This window comes from Macaca nemestrina, chromosome 19 (assembly GCF_043159975.1).
Source record: "Macaca nemestrina isolate mMacNem1 chromosome 19, mMacNem.hap1, whole genome shotgun sequence".
Taxonomy (NCBI): Eukaryota; Metazoa; Chordata; class Mammalia; order Primates; family Cercopithecidae; genus Macaca; species Macaca nemestrina.
In genome coordinates, this window is record NC_092143.1 from 62,245,194 (window position 1) to 62,270,312 (window position 25,119).

General features: G+C 36.0%; 1 long non-coding RNA gene across 1 annotated transcript in view; it reads right to left on the minus strand.

The window, feature by feature from the left end:
• LOC105483070 (uncharacterized) overlaps positions 1-24,497 on the minus strand; it is a 173,419-nt gene extending 148,922 nt beyond the window's left edge. Inside the window, exon 1 of the long non-coding RNA XR_988020.2 lies at positions 24,126-24,497. This is a non-coding gene — a long non-coding RNA (uncharacterized lncRNA). The remainder of the gene's footprint in view (positions 1-24,125) is intronic.
• Between the last annotated feature and the right edge of the window lie 622 nt (positions 24,498-25,119).

The window sequence follows — 25,119 nt, forward strand, 5'->3', positions numbered from 1 at the left end:
TTTAATAGGTAATTTTAACTGTAATTTGAATAGCTACATTTATCAGGGTGAAATTAAATTTCATGGGAATATCTGGGTCAAGAAATCCAATATAAACATTGAGACATTATAATAAACTGAATACATAATTAATGTATCAAATCATACACATTTTATTTTATGCAATTATTATACATGTACACATATATAATGCTTTACAAATATGTATTTGTGCTAAAATATATGTGCATTTCTTCATGTTCAAAATAATATTGTGTTTGTTTTTGTATCTTGTTTATTTTTATTGAGACATAACTGATGTAGATATTTTGGGGTACACATAAAAATTGTTTCAAATTGTGCTATATTTTATTTTACTTGTTTGTTTAGAGACAGAATCTCTGGTCACCCAGGCTGTAGTGTAATGGTGCAGTCATAGCTCGCCACAGCCTCAGAGTCCTGGACTCAAGCAATCCTCCCACCTCAGCCTCCCTAAGTGCTGGGATTACAGGCATAAGCCACCATGCCTAGCCACAAGTGAAAATTTAATACATTCATATAATTTGTAAAAATCAAATTACTGTAATTAGGATATCTATCACCTTAAATATTTGCATGTTCTTTATGCTAGAAACATTCTCTGCTAATAATAAGGATAGTTTGGGTTATTCTCTTCTAGTTATTTTGAAATAGCTAAAATAGTTTTCAATATATTATTGCAAGCTGTAGTCCATCCTATTGATCTATCAAACACTATTTTATCATCCATCGGTGGACAGTTAGGTTGATTCCATATCTTGGCTACTGTGAATAGTGCTATAATAAACATGAGAGTGCAGATATCTCCTCGATATGTTGATTTTCTTTCTTTTGGATATAAAACCAGTAGTGGGATTGCTTAAGCATATGGTGTTTCTATTTTAATTTTTCAAGGAATCTTCATACTGTTCTCTGCTTGACTGTACTAATTTACATTCCCACCAACAGTGTATGGGAGTTCCCTTTTCTCTACATCCTCACCAGTATCTACTACTGTCTGTCTTTGGATAAAAGCCATTTTAACTGGGTTAAGATGATATCTTATTATAGCTTTGATTTGCATTTCTCTGATGATTAATGATATTGAACATTTTTTATATGCCTATTGGCCATTTGTATACCTTCTTTTGAGAAATGTCTGTTCAGATCTTTTTCCCATTTTTTAACTGCATTATTTGTTTATTTGTTATTGAGTTGCTTGAAATCTTTACATATTCTGATTATTAATCTGTTGTCAGATGAATAGTTTGAAAATATTTCTTCCTGTTCTGTGGGTTTTCTCCTTGTTTTGTTGATTATTTGCTTTCATGTATAGAAGCTTTTCAGTTTTATATAATTCCATTTGTCTATTTTTGCTTTGGTTGCCTATGTTATTGAGCTCTAATACCCCAAATCTTTGCACAAACCAATGCCCTGGAACATTTTACCAATAATTTTTTCCAGTAGATTAATAGTTTCAGGTCTTAGGTTTAAGTCTTTTATCCATGTTGATTTGATTTTTTTATGTGGTAAGAGATAGGCAACTAGCTTCATTCTTCTGCACATGGATATCCAGTTTTCCCAGCGTCATTTATTGAAAAAAAAAAAACCTGTTCTTTCCTCATTATATACTTCTAGTGCCTTTGTTGAAAATGAGTTGGCTGGAAGTGCATGGACGTAGTCTGGATTTCTATCTCTTCCAGTGGTCTATGGGTCTGTTTTTATGTCAGTATTATGTTGATTTGGTTACTGTAGCTTTGTAGACTATTTTGAAGTCAGTTTGTGTGATACTCCACCCCCCTCTCTAGTTTTCCTCTTTTTGCTGGGGATTGCTTTGTCTATTCAAGATACACATGAATTTTAGGATCATTTTTTTTTTCCATTGCTGTAAATACTGTTATTGATATTTTGATAGGGATTTCACTTAGTCTGTAAATTGCTTTGGTAGTATTGTCATTTTAACAATATTAATTATCCCAATCCATGAGCATGAAATATCTTTCCATTTTTTGTGTCCTCTTCAATTTATGTCATCAGCATTTTATAGTGTTTCTTGTATATACGTTTCATGTCTTTGGTTAAATTGATTCCTAAGTATTTTAAATTCTCTTTGGCTATTGTAAGTGGGAATGCTTTCTTATTTCTTTTTCGATTGGTCACTTTTGTGTATGTATGGTGTATGTATAAAATGGTATGTGTATAAAAATATGTATTAAAATGCTACTGATTTTTGTGTGTTCATTTTGTATCTATAAATTTACTAAATTTGTTTATCAATTCTAAGGTTTTTTGGTGGAGTCTTTAGGTTTTTTAAAATATAAGATTATGCAAACAAGGCTAATTTGACTTCTTCCCTTTTAATTTAGATATTTTATTTGTTTCTTTTGTCTAATTGCTCTGCTTAGGAGTTACAGTACTATGTTTAATAAAAGTGGTTAAGGTGGACATTCTTTTCTTGTTCCAGGTGTTAGTGGAAAGGCTTTCCATTTTTCCCCTTTCAGTATGAAATTAGCTGTGGGCTTGTCATATATGGTATTTATCATATTACAGTATGTTCCTTCTATACCCAGTTTGTTGAAAGTTTTTACCAGGATGAGATGTTAATTTTTTTCAAATATTTTTTCAGAATTTATTTAAATGACCATATAATTTTTGTTCATGATTCTGTTGATGTGATGTATTACATTTATGGATTTGTTTATATTGAACCATCCTTGCATCACTGGGATTAATCCCATTTGATCATGCTGAATTTTTTTTATTGTGTTGTTGAATTCTATTGGCTACTATTTTGTTGAAGATTCTTGCATCTATATTCATCAGAGATATTAAGACCTGTCGTGTTTTTTGTTGTTGTTGTTGTGCCTTTGTCTGGTTTTAGTATCAGGGTAATGCTGCCTTCAGAGAATGAGTTTAAAAATGTTTCTCTCCCTATCAATATTTTGAAGTAGTTTGAGTAAAATTGGTAATCAGTTCTTCTCTAAATGTTTGGTAAAATTCAGCTGTGAAGCCATCAGGTCCTTCGTTTTTCTCTCGTTACTCATTATTGGTCTGTTCAGGTTTTCTACTTCTTTATGCTTCACTCTTTGTAGGCTGAATGTGTCCAGGAATTTATCCGTCTCTTCTAGGTTTTCCAGTTTGTTGGCATATTGTTGTTTATAAGAGTCTCTAATGATTCTTTTTATTTCTCAGGTATTAGTTGTAGTGTTATATTTTTCATCTTTTGTTTTACTTTTCTCACTCTAGTTAAAATTTTGTCAATGCTTCTTAATCTTTTCAAAATAGACATTTGTTGATCTTTTATGTTATTTTTTGTTTAAACATTATTTATCCTTTTCTCTGATTTTCATTATTTATTTCTTTCTATTAATTTTGGGTTTAGTTTGGTCTTGCTTATCTAATTCCTTGGGGTGCATTTTTAGATTATTTATCTGGAGGCTATCTTTTTTGATGTAAGTAATTCATTAATATAAACATCAATTTAGTAATGCTTTTGCTATATTCCACAGGTTCTGGCATCTGAATTTTCATTTTTATTTGTTTCAAGAATTTTTCATTAATAATTTCTGTTTTAATGTCTTCATTGAGTCATTTATCATTCAGGGACATGTTGTTTAATTTCCATATATTCATATACTTTCAAATACTCTTTTAGTTATTGATTTCTAGTTTTATTCTGTTGTGGTCAGAAAAGATAATTGATATAATTTTTATTTTTGGAAACAGTTGAGACTTTTTCGTGGCCTAACATATGGTGTATCCTGGAGAATGTTCCATGTGCTCATGAAAAAAATGTATATTCTGCAACAGTTGGATGAAACGCTCTATTAATGACTGCTAGGTCCATTTTCTCTAGCATATACTTAAATTCTGATGTTTCTTGCTTGATTTTCCATCTGGTTGGTCTGTCCACTGCCAATAGTAGTGGGTTGAAGTACCCTACCATTATTTTGCAGTCTTTCTCTTTCTTCAGGTTTACTAATATTTTCTTTATGTATTTTGCTGCTCCAATATTGGTTGCACAGATATTTACTGTTGTAATATTCTCTTGCTAAGCTAACTCTTTAATCGTTATGTAATGTTCTGTTTACAGTTTTTTAAACTCCATTTTATCTGACATAGTAAAGCTATTCTTTCTCTTTTTTTGGTTTATATTTGCATATAATATATTTTCTTCATCCCTTCACTTTCACCTGTGTGTGCCTTGATAGGTAAAGTAAGATTGTTGTGGGCAGTGTATAGCTGGGTGTTGTTTTTAATCTATTCATCTACTCTATGTCTTTTGCTTAGAGATTTTAGTCCAATTATACTCAACGTTCTTATTGATAGGTGATTTGGTTTGGATGTTTGTCTACTCCACATTCCAAATGTGATTCCCAATGTTGGAGGTGGGGCCTGGTTGGAGTTAATTGGATCACGGGAGTGGAACCCTCATGGATGGTTTAGCACCATCCTCTTGCTGATAAGTGAGTTCTCGCTCAATTAATTCACACAAAACCGGCTTATTTAAAAGACTCGGGGACCTCCCCCTCTATCTCTCTCTTCGACTCTCTCCTGCCACGTGACATGGCATGATTGTAAGCTTCCTGAGGCCCTTACCAGAGGCAGATGCTAGCACTGTGCTTCATGTACATCCTATGGAACTGTGAGCCAATTAAATCTCTTTTCTTTATAAACTACTCATCTTCATATATTTCTTTATAGTGACACAAACTGGCCTAACACAATAAGTAAGGCCTTTCAGCAGTTATTTTCTTACTTGTTTTCTAGTTGTGTAGCTCCTCCCTTTCTTACTGTCTTCTTTTGTTGTTAAGTTATTTTCTCTGGTAGTATGTTTTAACTTGTTGCTTTTCGTTTTATAGGTTTTGGCTTTGTGGTTCCTATGAGACTTACAAAAGTATCCTGTAGTTATAACACATATTTAAAACTGATATCAACTTAATTTTGATTACAAAGAAAGAAAAAACAAAACACAAAATATTTGTACACATTAGATCACATGCTTCCACATTTTTGATGTCACAATGTACATTTTATGTGTTCTCTCTCACTCTTTTTTTTTTTTTTTTTGAGACAGAATTTCACTCTGTCACCCAGGCTGGAGTGCAATGGCACGATCTCAGCTCACTGAAACCTCTGCCCCCCAGGTTCAAGCAATTCTCCTGCCTCAGTCTCCCAAGAAGCTGGGATTACAGGTGCCTGCCAGCATGCCCGGCTAGTTTTTGTATTTTTAGTACAGATGAGGTTTCACCATATTGGCCAAGCTGGTCTTGAACTCCTGATCTGGTGATCCACCTGCTTCAGCCTCCCAAAGTGTTGGGATTACAGACCTGAGCTACCATGCCTGGTCCTGTGTTCTATTTCTTAATAAATCATTGTAGTTATTATTTTAATAGTTTTGTCTTTCAATGTTACTAAAGGTATACGTAGTTTAAACATGGCAATTACAATATTAGTATAACAATGAAATTAGCATAATTTCTCAGCAGAAACCTTAAAGACCAGGAGAGAGTGGAATGATATATTCAGAGTAATGAGAATAACAAATTTTCAACCAATAATACTGTACCCAAAAATGTTATGTTTCTGAAATGAAGGAGAGTTAGACTCCTAGATAAAGCAAAGCTGAGTAAAATTTTCACTACCAGACCTATTCTACAAGAAATACTAATGAGATATATTTCTTTAATTTTTAAGTTATGGGGCTTCCTCAATCTATGATTTGGTGTTTTTGATCAAGCCAAAAGTTCTTAATGTTCTCTTTTTAAAAATAACCTCTTCCTTTTCATTGTATTATTTCATTTTAAAATTCTGATTAAATTTATGTTAAAGTTTCTTGCAATATATTACACATATCTTCATTTTTCTATCATATATTTCACCTCTTCGTGAGTGGCATTTTTGACATTTTTTAGGTCTATCTTGTGGAGTAACTAAGTCACTCTTCAGATGTTTCTGATTTCTATCCACTGAGTTTTAAATTTAAATTATTATAGTTGAATTTATAGACAACATAATTAGTTATGCTTCATGTATGATTAGTTATTCATACTATCATTCACATTGCTTATGCCATCATCCTTGATTTTCATATACCATAATATTTGATACAGTTGATTAATCTGTTCTGTCTCATAATTTTAGTAATTAAAGCTTATATGGGTCAGATGCTATTGTTTTCTGCTTCTGTTGGCTCAGACTCATGGTATTTCATTCCTTGAATTTTTTATATCTATGTATTGAGAATTTTTTTCCCTGGAACATTAAGTTTAAGCTTCTCCTGAGTTAAGTTTGCTTGTTTTTTCAGTCTTTAACTTTAGATGTCTATCTCGTACACAGAATGATCAGATCATTGGACTTTCTGCTTTAATCTGGGTTTTTTCTTGATGTTACTGACTTTTACTTCATTCTTCTTTCTTAAGTTCTATTACCATAAAAATGGATGCTGGATATCATTGGAAATTATTAGGAAACTCAGGTTGAAAGAGAACTTTGATGTGAAGTATATATTTCAGGATTATGTTTTTCTTTTCAAAAGTCATTTCTTAAACTGTTCCTGTGATAATTGTTCAAATTGGAAGAGTTCTTAAGAGTATCTATTCTAACATATTCCCAGAGACAAGTCTCAGAAGTATGTTTCTTAAACTTTTAGTACAAATTAGAATATTTCACTTTCTTTCTACTCATATGAAATTATCAGATAGCATAGCCTCGAAGATCTCTAAAATTTACTATTGTTTTAGATGAAATAAATCATTGTGTTGTATTATGAATATATAAACATAATATGGTAATAGGACTGAAGTTGTAGGCTTTCTAATTCTAGATTAAGAATCAACAAGTTTGGACCTCAGAAACTAAGAGATATTAAGAGTATCCCAAACTCAGGGACAAGGTAGAGATTCACTGATTGAAACTATGGATTGGAATTCCCAGATAAAATTGTTTGGAGAGAAAATGGTGGAAAATCTTATCACAATTATAACTCCTATGGTTGTTGCTTTATTGGGAAATGAAAGGAAATAGAAAGACTGAATCTACACCACACTACTGTCTCCAGCTACAAAGATATTATTACCTGAGTTCATTATGTACTGGTTCTGGTTTTGAAACATGGAATGCTAAATGGAATAGGAGAGACAGCTGTTACTCAACAGAAGTGTACAAACTATTGTTTTAAAATATACTATTTTACAAAATAATAGGAAATGAAAAGAAATAGAAAGACCGAATCTATACCAACTATCTGCAAAGATATTACCTGAGTTCACTATGTACTAGTTCTGGTTTTGAAACATGGAATGCTAAATGGAATAGGAGAGACAGCTGTTACTCAATAGAAATGTGCAAACTACTATTTTAAAATATATTATTTTACAAACTAGTAAAATGAAAGATAGTATGTTAGCAACGAAAATGCATCACTCATACACCCTGCTATAGGGAATAATATAGATTGGCATAATTAGTGCTGCATTTAAACCATTTTTATTTTGGTCTGCTCCTGGTAAATAAATAAATCTATATCTATGACAAGGGTATTAAAACAGACTCATGAAGGAGATTCTTTCAATGGCTGACTTTACCTTGAAGCTCCATAGGCTTGGCCAAACCTTTCTTGGAATGATAATGTAGTATGAAACCCTCATCTCAACCTTTCTTTCTTTCCTTTTTCCTTTCACAGGTGTCAAACATACACTAGGATTTCTGTATTCTCCTGCTTCCTCTCTCAATACTTTTTTGCCATCTGATCTGTATTTGTAAATGTTTCTTTGTAGAACTGAACGAAAGGTATACTGAAAATAGTCTAAGGAATCAGCAATAGGATGGTGAGTAAGGTCTACCTAACTCACTATATAATGGGTGAAGAAGTCACCTTTTCAGTGACAAGTGGGGCATGAATAGTTTTTGGCACAACAAGGTGGCAAACAAATTGCTAAAACTTTCTTGGTAGTGACCTTGAAAAATGTCCTGACATATGGGAATTCTCTTGCAGGTCTGGTAATTCAGAAACTTGAAAGATGTGAGACAAATAATTTCTACAAAGAAATAAGTGTTGAAAGCTTAGTATAAAATGGTATCAAAATCCTAGGTGAGATAATTAGAACCTGGGACCATTTTTAAAAGCTTACAAACGTGTACTTATTTTCTATGGCAAAAGGGCAGACCAGTCTGAGAAGCAGGCTGAAAATTTAAAAGAATTGCAGCATTCTAAAGACATTTGCCTTCTCTGCCAAATCACATCTCATAGTCAAAGGTCAGGACCCTGGTTAGGAAAACCAGGACCCTGAAAAATATTAGATGTTGTATTAGGCCATTCTTGTATTGCTATAAAGAAATACCTGAGACTGAGTAATTTATAAAGATAAAAAATTTAATTAGTTCACAGTTCTGCAGACTTTACAGGAAGCATGGTGTTGGGATCTGCTTGCCTTCTAGGGAGGCCTTGGAAAGCTCGCAATCATTCAGAAGGTGAAAGGAGACCTGGCATGTCATTTGGCAAAAGCAGGATCAAGAGAGAGTGTAGTGAGGGGGGAAGTGCCACTTACTTTTAAATGATCAGATTGCATGAAAACTCACCATCACAAAGTCAGCACCGAATCATAAGGGATCCACCCCTATGATCTAACCACCTCCCACCAGGCCCCACCTCCAGCACTGGGACTACAGTTCATCAGGAAATTTGAGTGGACCCAAGTATTTAAACTATATCATTTTACTCCTGGACCCTTCCAAATTTTATGTCCTTCTCATATTGCATAATAAAATCATGCCTTCCCAACAGTTCCTCAAAGGCTTAACTCATTCCAGAATTAAATCAAAAGTCTAAAGTGTCATCTGAGACAAGGCAAATCTCTGCCACCCATGAACCTGTAAAATAAAAAACAAGTCGGTTACAAGATGCAATGGTAACATAGGCATTAGGTTAGCATTCTCATTCCAAATGGAATAAATTAGCCAATGGTTGACTTTAACTTGAAGCCCCATAGCACTGGGCAAAGCTTTCTTGGAATGATAATGTAATACGAAACTCCTCTTACTAAACCTTCCTTTCTTTCCTCTTTTCTTTCACAGGTATCAAGCATACACTATGATTTCTGCATTCTCCTTTTTCCTGTCTCAATAAATTTTCTGCCATCTTATCTACAACATGTTTCTTTGTAGAACTGAACTAAAGCTGATACTGAAAACAGTCCAAAGAAACAGCAATAAAATAGAATGACACTAATCTAAAAAAACAGCAATAAGATGGTGAGTAAGGTCTAGTTAACTCACTATATGATGGGTGAAGAGGACAACATGCTCAGTGTCCTGAAAAGAAAGGGGTTATAGGCCCCATACAAGTTCAAAACCCAGCAGGGCAGCCATTACATCTTAAAACTCCAAAGTATCTTCTTTAACTCCATGTCCCACATCCAAGGTAAACTGATGCAAGAGACAGGTTCCCAAGGTCTTGGGCAACTCTGCCTCTGTTTCTTTGCAGGATTCAGCCTGAGGCTGCTCTCACAGATTGTTGAGTCCCTGTGGCTTTTACAGGTTCAGGGTGAAAGGTGCTGGTGGGTCTACCATTCTTGAGTCTAGAGGGTATTGATCCATTTCTCCCAGATCCACACAGTTCCCCATTGGGGACTCTGTGTGAGGGATTCAACTCTACAATTCCCCTTGGCCCTTCCCTAGTAGAAGTTCTCTGTGGTGGCTCTATCCCTGCAGCAGGTTTCTAACTGGGCACCCAGGCTTTTCTATATATCCTTTGAAATCTAGGCAGATGCTTTGCCAGGAATCTATCACTTTTGCATTCTGTGCACCTGCAGGCTTAACAATAAAAAGAAACTGCCAAGGCTTATGACTTATGCCCTCCAGAGTGGCAGCCCAAGCTGTAACTCTGGCCCTTTGATCTGAGGCTGGCACCAGAATGGCTGAGATATTGGAAGCAGTGTCCTGACGCTGCCTAGGACAGCAGGGTCCTTGGCCTAACATATGAAACCATTATTTCCTTCTAGGCCTATGGGTCTGTGATGGAAGGGGCTGCTGTGAAAGCCTCTAAAAAGCCTGGGAGACCATTTCCCCATTCTATTTGCTATTAACACTTGCATCTTTTTTAGTTATGCAAATTTCTCTAGCAAGTTGCTGCTCTGCAGCCCGCTTGGATTCCTCTGCCAAAAAAGCTTTTTCTTTCTCTGACACATGGCAAGGCTGCAAATGTTTGAAACTTTTATGTTCTACTTCCTTTTTAAATACAATATAAATTCGAATTTTAGTAATTTTTTTTAGTGCAGCTCAGCTCTTTGCTAAGTATAGAACACATGAACTTTGCTCCAGTTTCCAATTTCCTCATTTTCATCTCAGACTTTATCAACCCAGACTTCACTGTCTATATCACTATCAGCATTTCAGTCACTAAGTCTCTAAGAAGTTCCAAACTTTCCCTCATCTTCTTTCCATCTTCTTCTGAGCCCTACAAACTCTTCCAAACTCAGTCATTTGCCCAGTTCAAAGTTACTTTCATATTTTCAGGTATCCTTATAGCAATTCCCCACTCCTGGTACCAATTATCTGTATTAGGCCATTCTTGCATTGCTATAAAGAAATACCTGAGATGAGGTAATTTATAAAGAAAAGAGGCTTAATTGGCTCACAGTTCTGCAGGTTTTATAGGAAGTATGGTGCTGGTATCTATCTGCCTTCTAGGGAGGCTTCAGGAAGCTTACATATGGGTGGAAGGTGAATGGGGAGCAGGCATGTAACATGACGAAAGCAGGATAAGAGACAGAGAGAATGGGGGTAGGTGCCACACACTATTAAAAGACCAGATCTCAAAAGAATTCACTATCACTAAGACATCATAAAGCCATGAGGGATATGCCCCTATGAGCCAAACTCCTCCTACCAGGCTCAACCTTCAGCACTGGGGATTACAATTCAACATGAGATTTGTGTGAGGACAAATATCCAAACTATATCAGCTAGGATGTCTTGATTGATTCTTCTGAGGTAGTTGGCCCTAGAGAGCCCCTCAAATTTTCAAACTGCTAAAGAAAAATATATGTCACCTTATAACTATACTTTCTGATATGGTTTGGCTCTGTGTCCCCATTCAATTCTCATCTTGAATTGTACTCTCATAATTCCCATGTATTGTGGGAGGGACCTGGTGTAAGATAATTGAATCATGGGAGCAGTTTCCCTCATACTGTTATCATGGTAGTGAATAAATCTCATGAGATCTCATGGTTTTATCAGAGGTTTCCACTTTTGCATTGTCCTCATTCTCTTTTTGCCTGCTGCCATCCATGTAAACTGGGACTTGCTCCTCCTTGCCTTCTGCCATGATTGTGAGGCTTACCCAGCCATGTGGAACTATAAGTCCAATTAAACCTCTTTCTTTTGTAAATTGCCCACTCTTAGGTATGTCTTTATCAGCAGCATGAAGATGAATTAATCCATTAAATAGGTACCAGTAAAGTGGGGAGCTGCTGAGAAGATACTTGAAAATGTGAAAGTGACTTTGGAACTGGGTGAAAGGAACTGGGTAACTGCTGGAACATTTTGGAGAGCTCAGAAAACACAAAAATGGGGAAAGCATTGAAACTTCCTAGAGACTTTTTGAATGGCTTGCCCAAAATGCTGATAGTGATATGGACAATAAGATCCAGGTTGAGATGGACTCAGATGGAGATGGGGATCTTCTTGAGAACTGGAGCAAAGATGACTCTTGTTATGTTTTAGCAAAGAGATTGGCAGCATTGCCCTGCCCTAGGGAATTGTGGAACTTTGAACTTTAGAGAAATGACTTAGAGTAGCTGGTGGAAAACATTTCTAAGTAGGAAAGCATTCAAGAGGTGACTTTGGTGCTGTTGAATGCATTCCTTTTTAAAAGAGAAACAAAGCATAAACGTTTGAAAAATTTGCTGCCTGACAATCTGATAGAAAATAAAAACCCATTTTCTGAGGAGAAATACAAGTCCACTGCAGAAATGTGTATAAGTAACAAGGAGCCAAATGTAAATCCCCAAGACAATGAGGAAAACGTCCCCAGGGCATATCAGAGGTCTTCATGGTAGCCCCTCCCATCACAGGTCTGGAGGCCTAGGAGGAAAAAGTAGTTTATGGGCCAGGCCCAAGGTCTCCAGCTGTGTACAGCCTAGGGATTTGGTGCCCTGTGTCCCAGCCGCTCCAGTCATGACTACAAGGGGCCAAGGTAGAGCTCAGGCTGTGGCTTCAGATGGTGCAAGCCCAAAGCCTTGGTAGATTCCATGTGGTGTTGAGCCTGCAGGTGCACTGAAATCAAGAATTGAGGTTTGAGAACCTCCACCTAGATTTCAGAAGATGTATGGAAATGCTGGATGCCCAGGCAGAGGTTTGCTGCAGGGGTGGGGCCCTCATGGAGAACCTCTGCTAGGGCAGTGCTAAAGGGAAAGGTGGGAACAGAGCCTCTACACAGAGTCCCTACCAGGGCACTGCATAGTGGAGCTGTGAGAAGAAGACCACCATCCTCCAGATCCCAGAATGGTAGCTCCATAGACAGCTTAAACTGTGCACCTGGAAATGCTGCAGACACTCAGTGACAACCCATGAAAACAACTGAGAGAGGGGCTGTACCCTGCAATGTCACAGTGGTGGAACTGCCCAAGACCATGGGAACTCAACTCTTGCATCAGCATGACATGGATGTAAGACCTGGAGTCAAAGGAGATCATTTTGGAGCTTTAAGATTTGACTGTCCCACTGGATTTTGGACTTGCATGGGGCTTGTAGCCCCTTTGTTTGGGCCAATTTCTTTCATTTGGATCAGTCGTATTTACCCATTATCTGTATCACCATTGTATCTAGGAAGTAAGTAGCTTGCTTTTGATTATACAGGATCATAGGTGGAAGGTACTTGCCTTGTCTCAACTTTGGGCTGTTGACTTTTGAGTTAATGCTGAAATAAGTTAAGACTTTAAGGGATCGTTGGGAAGGCATGACTGATTTTGAAATGTGAGTACATGAGATTTGGCAGGAGCCAGGGGATTGGAATAATATGGGTTGGCTTTGTGTCTCCACTAAAATCTCATCTTGAATTGTACTCCCATAATTCCCATGTGTCGTGGGAGGGACCTGGTGGAAGATAATTGAATCATGGGGGCAGTTCTTGTGGTAGTTAATAAGTCTCACAAGATAAGGTGGTTTTATCAGCTGTTTCCACTTTTTGCCTTCTCTCTGCCTGCTGCCATCCATGTAAGATGAGACTGGCTCTTCCTTGCCTTCAGTCATGATTTTGAAGCTTTCTCAGCCATGTGGAACCGTAAGTCCAATTAAACCTCTTTCTTTTGTAAATTGCCCAGTCTCTGGTATGTCTTTATCAGCAGTGTGAAAATGGACGAATATACTCTCTTATAAAATTATTATAAATGAAGTAAAATAAGAGACACAATTAGTTAATTGCAAATATCCTTTTGCAAAAGCAAAAGAAAAATCTAAATAGTATACTTGTTAAAATAAAAATGAAGGTAAGTACAAATACGATGATAAACAATGTAATTAATAAAAGATATTGATATTTTAATATCATAGGTATAGATATTTAAAATAGCAAAAGTTGCAAAACAAATTTATACAATAGTAATGTAGAATTGAGCAAGGTTTTAAAGCGTTAAACTATTAGGGATTTTTTTGTTGTTCTGGTGGTATATTTAAGTACTGGTGGATAATATACTTTGGTAGGCAAATTTACATTTAAAAATGTTATTATACTTCTAAAGGAATCACCTAAAACAAGAGAGGTAAAATCTGTAGAGTTTATGTAGTTAAAGGAAATAAGAAAAATAAAAACCAATCTGTGTATCATGAGTAGAAAAAAAATTAAAAAAACAAAGCTTAACGAATGCACAATATAAGGAGTTAGAAATAAATTAAAATTAATTTATGGTAAATAACTATATAGAGATTATCTAATTGGATATCCAAAATCCCGCTATATTCTACTTAAAAGAGTTAAATGGAAAGCACAACTTCATATGCAGACAATTCATGGTCTATAATATACCAGAAAAATCCAAGCATCATCATTCTGTAGCCTGATTCTTTACATCATTGAGCCTTGACTTTTCTTCTCTTCAAAGTAGTCATAATAATACTCATGTTGAAGATTCCTTGTAAGGATCAATTATCATGTATTTAAAACACAGTGCCTAGTTCTGATTAGGAACTTCCATAAATAGTTGTAATAACAATATTGTATTTCTTTAAAAAGTTAACATAATTCAGAATTGGAGTAATAATTCATCTTAACACTGCTCATTTTCTCTTTAAGTGGATTAATGAAGGCCTAATTTAATTTGGTTGAATATATATTTTTAAATCTAATTTTGTTCAGAGGGACTGATTAACTTTGATAGAAATGTTAACCTTCAAGGTTGGACAGTTTATCAGAGAAAAAATTATTTATGGCCTTGCCAAAAACTAAACAACAAAACCCTACTAATTATGTATTTGGTAGCCCTTGGACACAGAATAGCTCACATTTGGTATGTGGCAATGCTTTGTCAGAGAAGAAGTCAATGGAAATGAAAGAATTTTGTTCACTTAGAGTTATTAAATGTCACAGTTTAAGGACTATAGTTTAATGTCTAGAATAATAAATGTTGTATTTTGTTCCTGTGTTTTTCCTGGAATAATCCCTTATTTACACACTCTAAATAATACTTTCTTCCTACTGAATGATTTCTTTGCTTCTTTTAAGATTTTATTTCTTCTTCTCATTGGATATTAGACTTAGTTATTGGTATTTTCTCTTAAACCTTTTAATCTTAATGGGGTTTAATGTGACAGAGCTTCAGAAAGAGGTTTTCTAAGAAAACAGATTATAAAAAAGTTTTATTATTTCACTCTATTTCAGGGGCTACATACATGATGTCCATGCCTCTGTAGTAAGAAAGAAGAAAAGAATAGATAACTGAGTAATACTGGCCCCTTAAGCTGACTTTTTATTTTCTATATTTTTCTTGTTTTCAAATTAGTTTTGTAAGTATTACATAAATAATAGAATTATATTAACAAATATTTTAAATTACTATCAACCTGGAACTGTAGAATGCATTGTGTTACCAACACTTGAATTTACTGTTTATTTTTCACAGGTCCAAAATTGGTCTCATCAAACTTGGTCTAATCGCCTAAATTATAAAGTATCTTTCCAGATAATTTTCCTCTCCCTTTTCTCTAAGATGGCCTCTGGTTTTGTAGATGAGAAGGTTCCATGATCTCTTGGCACTGAAGATAAAACAGGCAACTAGAAAATGGGAATGCCCTTGCCGTAGGAATTCTTGGTAAGGAAAAACCTTATCACCTGCCTGCCTGAGATTTCGCCTTCCTCTCCCTGTATGGATCTTCCACTGTGTCATTTCCTTCTCCTTTACTAGATAACATACTTAACCACTGCCTTCTTTCTTTCTTGGAACTATAATGGTTAACTAGGTGTGTTGAGAGAAAATCCAGGTAACTGAAAAAGAATCAAATAGAGATACATCAAAATTACCCCACCAGTTATAACCATGCATGTCTAGGGGATAATACTATTATTTGTACAAAAACTGAGTACGCCCAATTCTGCTTTATTACAAAGGGAGTATACGGAAAATCACCATGAAAGCAACATCTTTTCTAGTCATTCTAAATCTGCTTAAAATTTAAAAGGAAAAAAGGAATAGAGAAATTTAAAAATTGTTTCCCTTTCTTCAATGCAGTTACATTGTAGATAGGTGACCTACTGGTTAGCAGAAAATATCTAGAAGGCCTAGTTCACAGAGATGGAAAGGAATCTGGAAAGCTGAACGTCTCTACAAAAGCAGAAGATTTATGCTTCTGACCAAAACCTGAAAGGCAGAGACCTGAAAAATCAAGAGTTATAGATTGTTTAGAGAATGTAAGAGTACCAAACAAGATAGTAGTGTAAAATTCACATAATTTTGAACATTCTTCAAGGACTGTTGCACACAAAAAGTAGCCTTTAGAAAGTGAAGTTAATATATACAACACATGTATCTTAAGAGTTGTATAGTGGAAAATTAGATGATTTATTCCAGAAAATAATTCAGTGCCTGTGTTGTTAGAAAAATGCAAGCCATTCCCAAATCTTTGAATCCTGACAAAAACCAAAGAACACAGAATATGGATTACAGAGAGTACAGGCTTTGAATCACAAAGTAGTGGAAACCACTGGAGACGTCTGAGACAAATATGTATTAAGATAAATTTTCTCATTTTGGTAACAAGAAAAACAAAATGTGTAATAAATTTCTCAAATAAAGTTTTATCTGTGACTCTGTTTTTCAAGAATTCAGGTACCAGGGTAGACCTATAAATCAGATCTCCTGAATAGGATGTTTGAGTTTTATTGAAAACTGGCTTGAAGGCCATAACAGCCCCTTTCCTGGTTTTAGAGTGATGGGAAAAGGGAAGTGATTCCAAAAAGGAGGGAAACAAATGCAAGGTAGCATATCGCAGAGCTGCCTAAAGCTTCCAAGAAAATCGTTGCTGATTGATTGGAAACCTGAGACATTTATAGAGAGACTTCTGGAATCATTGTGAATGAGAACATTTGATCAAGGAGAGGAAGGATGACCGGCAATTTATCTACTGGATCCGTTCAGTTTATCTTCCACTGCCACTGACATTCCATAGAACGTGAATCTGCTAAACCACAGTTTCATTAATGGATGACTAATTACTAAATATGATATCCAAGGATAGTTTAGTGTATTTACATTTGCAATAGTTCTACATGTTGGTTCATATCTGTCCCTCTGATGTCTATGCAGCTTTGCCTACAGAAGTTAATGTAATGTGTGCTAGTCAATGACACGGGTATTAATCACTATGTAAGTTTTGTGGCAGTCTAGGAATCTATTGCAATGTTTAAAACAGTCTTCACAGGGCTGATAGTTATGATAAAATTTATAGTTAGAGTGAAGATTTCACCTGAGGTCAGGAGTTCGAGACCAGCCTGACCAACATGATGAAACCCCGTCTCTACTGAAATACAAAAATTAGCCAGGCACAGTGGCAGGCGCCTGTAATCTCAGCTACGTGGGAGGCTGAGACAGGAGAATCGCTTGAACCCAGGAAGCGGAGGTTGCAGTGAGCCGAGATTGCACCACTGCACTCTAGCCTGGCAACAGAGCGAGACTGTCTCAAAATAGTAAGTTATTTTTAAGTTATGATCTAAGACTGTTATTAAAGATTATAATGAGCAAAATGAGATAGGAAGAATCAAAATCAAGGCCTCAAACAAATGTTTGCACACCCATGCCCATAGAAGTATTATTTATAGTAGATAAAAGATAAAATAACTCAAGTGTCCATAGGAGATGAATGGATAAACAAAATGTGATATATTCACACAATGTAATAATATTATTCAGTCTTAAAAAATATCTGGCACATGAAACATGGGGAACCTTGATAACATGATGCTAACTAAAATAATTCTGACACAAAAGGAAAAATGTTGTATGTATGATATGAGGTATCTGGAGTACTCAACCTCATAGAGGCAGAGAATACAATAGTGGTTGCCAGGATCTTGGGGGAGAAGGAAATGGGAATTATGGTTTTATGGGCATAGAGTTTCAGTTTGACAAACTAAAAAGCTTCTGGAGATGGAGGATGGTGATGATCGCAAAACAATGTGTCCTTAATGCCACAGTTTATAGTATTTAAAAGGAGTTAAAATGCTAAATTTCCTGTTATTTATATTTTCTCATAATAAAAAGGTATCTTCTAAATTTGAAATGGGAAGGAAGGTTTGAGAAAATATGTTTTTCAAAAAAGGTATTTAATTAAAAATATTGATTTGCTGTATGTAGCATATCCACCCTGTGTTAGGCATTTTAGATGAAATAGGAATGTGTTACTAATTAGCTATGAATTACTCGGCTCATCAATTACTCTACCTTACCTTCTTCTGGATCAAGTGAATTCCAAGATTTCTTGCACCTTCGAACACATGTTACATCTCTGATGATATTCATAACTTGCTCAAACAGTTTGGAATATTCTCTCAAATTACAGTCAGGTGCCTTACTATGAAAAATAAAAGCCACCCATATCCTGTTCAAACTTGTCTGCCCTACATCAAATTCACTGCCAAGGTCTAGCCTTGTTGACCACTTACCATTCTCTAAAGACATCCTGCTGCATTAATAGTCTTTGTTCAGGGAATTTCCAAATCCTTGCACTAGGAAGTACCCAGCAAAAATGCTTAATTACACTGGCGCAGTGGCTCATGCCTGTAATCTCAGCACTTTGGGAGGCAATGAGGGTGGATCACCTGAGGTCAGGAGTTCGAGACCAGCCTGACCAACATGGTGAAACCCCGTCTCTACTAAAATACAAAAATTAGCTGGGCGCAAGGGTGGGTGCCTGTAATCTCATCTACTTGGGAGGCTGAGGCAGGAGAATCGCTTGAACCCGGGAGGTGGAGGTTGCAGTGAGCCGAGATCCCACCATTGTACTCCAGCCTGGCATCAGAGCGAGACTGTCTCAAAATAATAAGTTATTTTTAAGTTATGATCTAAGATTGTTATTAAAGATTATAATGAGCAAAATGAGATAGGAAGAATCAAAATCAAGGCCTCAAACAAATATTTGCACACCTATGCCCACAGAAGTATTATTTATAGTAGACAAAAGATGCAAATAACTCAAGTGTCCACAGGAGATGAGACTTTCTTTGAGTCTCATAGGAGATTTTCTTTGAGACTGTCTCAAAGAAAAAAAAAATGTTTAATTACTTTGAAAAGTCAGTGATATATGTGTTTTACTATTTATGACTTTGAATAATTTTCTAGTTTTTATTTTTCTAATGCTTTACTGTAAAATTGAATTGAGAACTTTGTAGAAGTAAATTATTTTAAGGTAACTCTAAAGAGTCTCTAGAATAACTACTGACACAATTTATTTTGATCTTAAAATAAATCAGGGCTAGAAGCCTAATGAGAAACAAGAATGAGTAGAAGTAAAATTAGTCAGTACTTTTTCTTTCTCTTCGTTGTGACAGAATATCATATTTGGGAAATGGAATCATAGTTGGGGATAAAGCTACTGTGGTTTCTCCAATTCATATAAGAAGAGGAAATGAAAAGGTGGATGTTGAAGTGGGGGGTAATAGTACATGTAGAATAAAACAATGAAAATTTTAGGAACTATTAGTCTGTCACATTTTAGACACCTTATTTGATTTAATTTTGTGAAAACATAGTTAAGTTGAAAGGGCACAATATTTATGTAGTTACATGAAATAGAATTTTAAGGACTATAATTATAGAGCCCTATAATAATAATTCAATGTCTCAAATTTAGCTTAGTAGGATAGGTGCAGTTATGTGAGAGCACTGCCACTGGTATAACATGTTTCAGAAAAAAAATAATAATCCTAAGGGAAAAAAATCTAATTTATAAAAAAATTAAAATGAAGGCTGAAATGTTGTGATTTAAATGAAAATTCTTTTTTTTTTTTTTTTTTTTTTTTTTTTTTTTTTTTTTTTTTTTTGAGATGGAGTTTCGCTCCTGCTGCCCAGGCTGGAGTGCAATAGTGCAATCTCAGCTCACTGCAGCCTCTGCTTCCAGGTTCAAATGATTCTCCTGCCTCAGCCTCCTGAGTAGCTGGGATTACTAAATCCTAGGATTTATTTTTTGTTAGATTGAGTGAGAACTGTAAAATATGAAGAACGGCATGCCTGCAATCCTAGCACTTTGGGAGGCCTAGCTGGGTGGATCACAAGGTCGGGAGATCGAGACCATCCTGGCTAACATGGTGAAACCCCATCTCTACTAAAAGTACAAAAAATTAGCTAGGCATGGTGGCACATGCCTATAGTCCCAGCTACTCAGGAGATTGAGGCAGGAGAATTGCTTGAACCCGGAGGCAGAGGTTGCAGTGAGGCAACATTGCGCCACTGCATTCCAGCCTATGTGACAGAGAGAGACTCTGTCTCAGAAAAAGAAAGAAAATAAATAAATAAGAAGAATGAATCAACATGGTATAGCTCTTAAAATCACATCTCTTTCAATTACTAAAAAAATGACAGGAAGAAGTTACTGATGACAAGTTCCTGTTGCGTAATATTACCAAGCTTATATTAACAGTTTTTAATATTATGAAGGCAGATTATATAGTTCTGCAAAATCCATGTGATAAAACAGTATCTGAATAAAGAAGTATTAGTCCTGAGTTGCTGTAAAATTTTTTCTTGTTAATATACTCTGAGGATGGTTTTAGTATCCAAGTTTACTTGTGCTTATCTAAAGCTTCCGATCTCAAAGCTAATGAAGAGATTCTGATAGCTTTTCTGCAATGTCAGTTGAGAGCTTTAATGACGAGAGATTAATCGTTTCCAAGGCAGCAATCTTTAGGGACTTCCACCCCATAAAGGATAGAAAAAGTACTGGCAAAAATTTATGCCAGCAAACAGAAACAAACAGACAAAAACAAACCAAAGAAAAAAAACAAGGGAAGAACACTTCTGCTTCTTCATAAAATTGCAGGGGAAAAGTCTAGATTTAGTGCTGCATTCACCTAATTAAGACAGCCAGGATTTTCATTTTCTTCTCAATATAAATCACTACTGAGAAAAGCATCTGCCACCTCTGATATTTCCTGGGCAATAAATTTAAATGAATTAATCATTCTGCTTATTCAGAAATTCTGAAGAGTTGAAAGGCACTTGCCAATGGCCTGTAGAATTCCTGGCTCATTGATTTTTAGGTGCCAGAGGAGATTCAAGAGGCTGTAAAATGATTTAAACAGAAATCTAAAAAAATCATTCCAGCCTTATTTTGCCTACTTATCTTTTCACCTCTAATCAAACATGAATCATAACATTACATATATATATAATTGTACAATAACATACATGTAAAGTGTTCTGTCTTTGTGCTTAAAGTTTGTGTGATCACCATGAATTTGAACTACATCTGAATCTGAATTTAATTTTGAGTAGAAACTTTTTAGAATTCTGATATATTATTGAGCAAGCCAAGTCCCTTAAAATAGGGTGTCATATCATTTATCATTTAAACAAGGCTATTTTTGAGAGTGAATAAAAGCATGAACAATAATTAGGTCCAACTACAGATATAAAACAGGCAGTCTAAGACAAACTGGGACATGTGCTTGCCGTATTTAAACCTAAAGTATTAATAAATATGCAGTATATGAGTATTGGCTGGATTTGATCCAATTCTTCAAAAACATTTTTATTGCAATGTAAGCTATGCTGCCATAACAAAGAGGGCAAAAATATGGAGACGCATATCAGTCCAGAGGAAGGCAAGTGGTCCAGGATATCCAGTGTGATCTTCTTTTCTGCTACCACTTCCTTTTTTTTTTTTTTTTTTTGTCTACTTGGTTAAATGTGACTCACCAGCAGCATGACCATGTTACAGACTGTGAAATGGGAGAAAAGGAGCTTATCTTTTAAAGAAGTGACAAAATTTGCACATTTAATTTCTATTTTCCTTTATTTGGTGAGAACTTAGTCACATGGTCAAAATTATCAGGCTAGTTATCTGACATGCTATTATGCAGATGTGGGTCTTGGGATATTCTATCCCTAGAAGAATGGGTCTCTTTCCCCACAATAGTACTTCTGGAAGAGGAAATACTGAAAATTATCATCTGAATTCCATGGAATGCTTTTTAAATTGTGTATTGTGAGCACCACACTTGACATTTCCCAACAAAATATTTGAGGGTGGGAATCAGAAACAGACATTTATCAACAAACTCAGGAATTTATTATGCCCGCTATAGTTTGCAAATTACTTCAAGTAAATATCATAGGATTGACACTATAATTTTAGAATAATTGTTACATTTCATAGCTACTTTTATTTAAACAAAGGCAATTTCCTTAAATTTTTATTTGCAAAAGTACTACTTTTTTATATCGTATGTAATTATTCACCTACACATAAATAAATAAAATGAGTTAAATTAACCTATAATACTCTCCTTATGAGCCAACATTTTTTTTTTTACTTTATTTCTGGAGCAAAATATGCTAAACAGTGTGGCTTAAAGTGGGACTTTCCACATGATTACTTTAAAATAAAATGTAGTTTCACCTTATACTAAGATTAGGCCTCTACTATTGTGTGAGGCAAATATTGCACATCCAAAGTTACTCCTGAATATATCAGATTATATTGTATTGGATTATAAACCAAAACATAAGATGCATGCTTGAATCCATTATGTTATAAATAAATGATTGAACAAAGACGTAAATGACAGAGAACAGACAAATCTCTCCTGTAGAAGAATTTCAAATAGTTTATATAGATACTCCGCCCTGAAGGAGGTGGAACCACCCAGGAGGCATGAGAACCAAATATATTATTCTGGGTAGGATACTGGGCCGATAAAAGAACATTGGGTAGGAACTAAGGAAATCTGAACACAGTAGAAATTTTGATTAATAATAATCTACCACTATTGGTTCATTAATTGTGACAAAAAATACAACACTTCTGTAAGATGTTATTTTAGTAAATTCTTATAAGTTTATACTTCCTTGGCATCTATTTTAAATACAAGTTTAACTTTCTCGTACAGAAGCAGAGCTCAGTCACCCTTGACACAGTTTCTAGTTTTATATCACATCCAAATGGCTCAAGTCAGTGGCCAGAGTGGCCACAAATAAGAACTTAGAAGCATCTGTTCTGCCGGGCTGACTGGGCTCCCGGCCTCTTCTTCTAAGCAGAGCATTTAGGTATTTGCTTATGAACTTAAAGTGACCCACACCCTATTTCTTTATATATACTGCTATTTGCTCCTCTCTCTATCCCTCACCTAATTTCCCTCTCTCTCCTTGCCTAGAATCTGTACCTTAAAAGATCTTTGAACTCGTTTCCTACTGTGGTGCTGTATTGAATTTGTGCCTTTCATCTGAAGAACCAGGGGCTACTCCAGGCTAGATTTCCCTATGATGCCAGGAGAGAACAAAAAGTCAGGCTCCCAGCACCAGAACAATGGGCAGGCAAGCAAAAACAGCACACAGGTCAGACAAGAGTCAAAAGGGTGTCTGCCAATAGAAGCAAATTTCCTGTCTCAGCGAACCCCTGGTTGTAGGTCAGATAACTAGTCATTAGGCCATCTGCCAGGTAAAACATGCGTCCCATAAGAGGCACACTGCAAACACCCACCTCCAGTTCCCCTTCATTTCCTGCTCGGGCAGGGTTGTTTGTCAGTGTGGCACTGAAACTCTAATTAAGCTGTGGATGCTCAAAATAGTTAACAAGAGTAGAAACTGTGAGGGGAGATGTGTGGAGTACATGAAAACCCTCTCCTATCTTCACACTTCTGTAAATCTAAAACTAGTCTACAATGAAAACTTAATTGAAACAAATGAGCCTCGACAACTATTTCTTCAGCTGAACTTACAAATAAAATGACTGGCAGAAGCCGAAGAGATATGTTCTACAAATAGTATGCTTATTAAAACTTTGAATGTTTGCTTTCTATTAAGATATGCTTTTGCCTTGTGAAACACAATAGATCTGAGAACACTGAGGATTGGGTATATGTCAGTCACCTCATCACAATCACCAGAAGGCAAAAGGGCTTTTTCCAGGGCTATTATATTCCTTTTTTTCTTTTTTCATGGAATTCAGAAGAGTTACTGTAAATTAAAGACATGCACAATATGGCAGTACTGTTGTTTCGGAGTTATTAAGAAATTATTTTAGAAAGATAGGAAAAGGGGTCCTTGGAAAGTTGTTTCTTTTAAAGCAGCTCCGGAAACGTTTCTGTCTAGCAGGAAAACCCTGGCTCTTAGAGACAGGCGGGCAACCTTTGATATGCAAATGAAGACCATTAGAAACTGGATCCGCCCAAATATGGCGATTCCCGCTCTGTTCCTCTTGCCCTTGCCCTCACAAGTGCCTGGCACCATGGCTGCCCCCACATGTCCCCACATGTGTAGGACATCTCGGCGCCCTTCATTTACATATTAAAAAGGTAAGTCGGGAGGGCCAGTTTTTTTGTGGACTACCTGAGTGACATGCTGGGTCATGCCAATCCCCTGAGCCCTATGCAAATCAGACACCACCTCCTCCATCCTCCTCACAGAAGCAGCCATCTTTACCTGTACTTGGGTTTCCTCTCTCCGCTTTGGAGGCCCCTCTCCCTCTGTCCGTGTACCGGGGAGCTTCTTTCTTCTTTCTTCTCTCTTCTGTCTTGCCTATTAAACTCTCCACTCCTTAAAACCACTCCATGTATGTCCATGTCATTTTATCCGATTCGTGAGAGACAAAAGCCCTGGTGTTCCTCCACTCACCGGAGCTGTATCACTGTGTTTGGAAAAGTAGATTAGGGGTCGGGCGCAGTGGCTCAAGCCTGTAATCCCAGCACTTTCGGAGGCCGAGACAGGCGGATCACGAGGTCAGGAGATTGAGACCATCCTGGCTAACCCGGTGAAACCCCCTCTCTACTAAAAAATACAAAAAACTAGCCGGTCCCAGCTACTCGGGAGGCTGAGGCAGCAGAATGCCGTAAACCCAGGAGGCGGAGCTTGCAGTGAGCTGAGATCCGGCCACTGCACTCCAGCCTGGGTGACAGACCACTGCACTCCAGCCTGGGTGACAGAGCCAGACTCCGTCTCAAAAAAAAAAAAAAGAAAGAAAGAAAAGTAGATTAGGATCAGAGAAAGGAATTTCTAAAGTTCTAATTATTTATTGAAATTAGGTATACATAGGAAAGTAAAATTCTTAATGTGGTCCTTCGGGGAAAATTTAATTTCTCTATGTATTTAGAAAGATTTGAATTAGAGGGTATCACGATATTCATTAGCTAGGAGATTGTTAGGACAGTTTAGGTATGAGGTTATAAGGGTGGAGGTTGTAGAACTGGATAAGTTAATGAACCGAAAAAATAATAGAATCAATGGAGATGTGCAAGGAGGGAAAGAGAACAGTGATTAGCAGACATTTTGAATTTTGTCACTCAACAGGCTTGATGGTATAAAGTAGTCAATATAAAATTATAAAGTTAAAAGTAGTAGTGGAATCAAATGGAATATCTTTAATATTACTCAAAGGTCCTTGCAATCATTTAACTAGTGTCGTAGTTTGACAATTAAT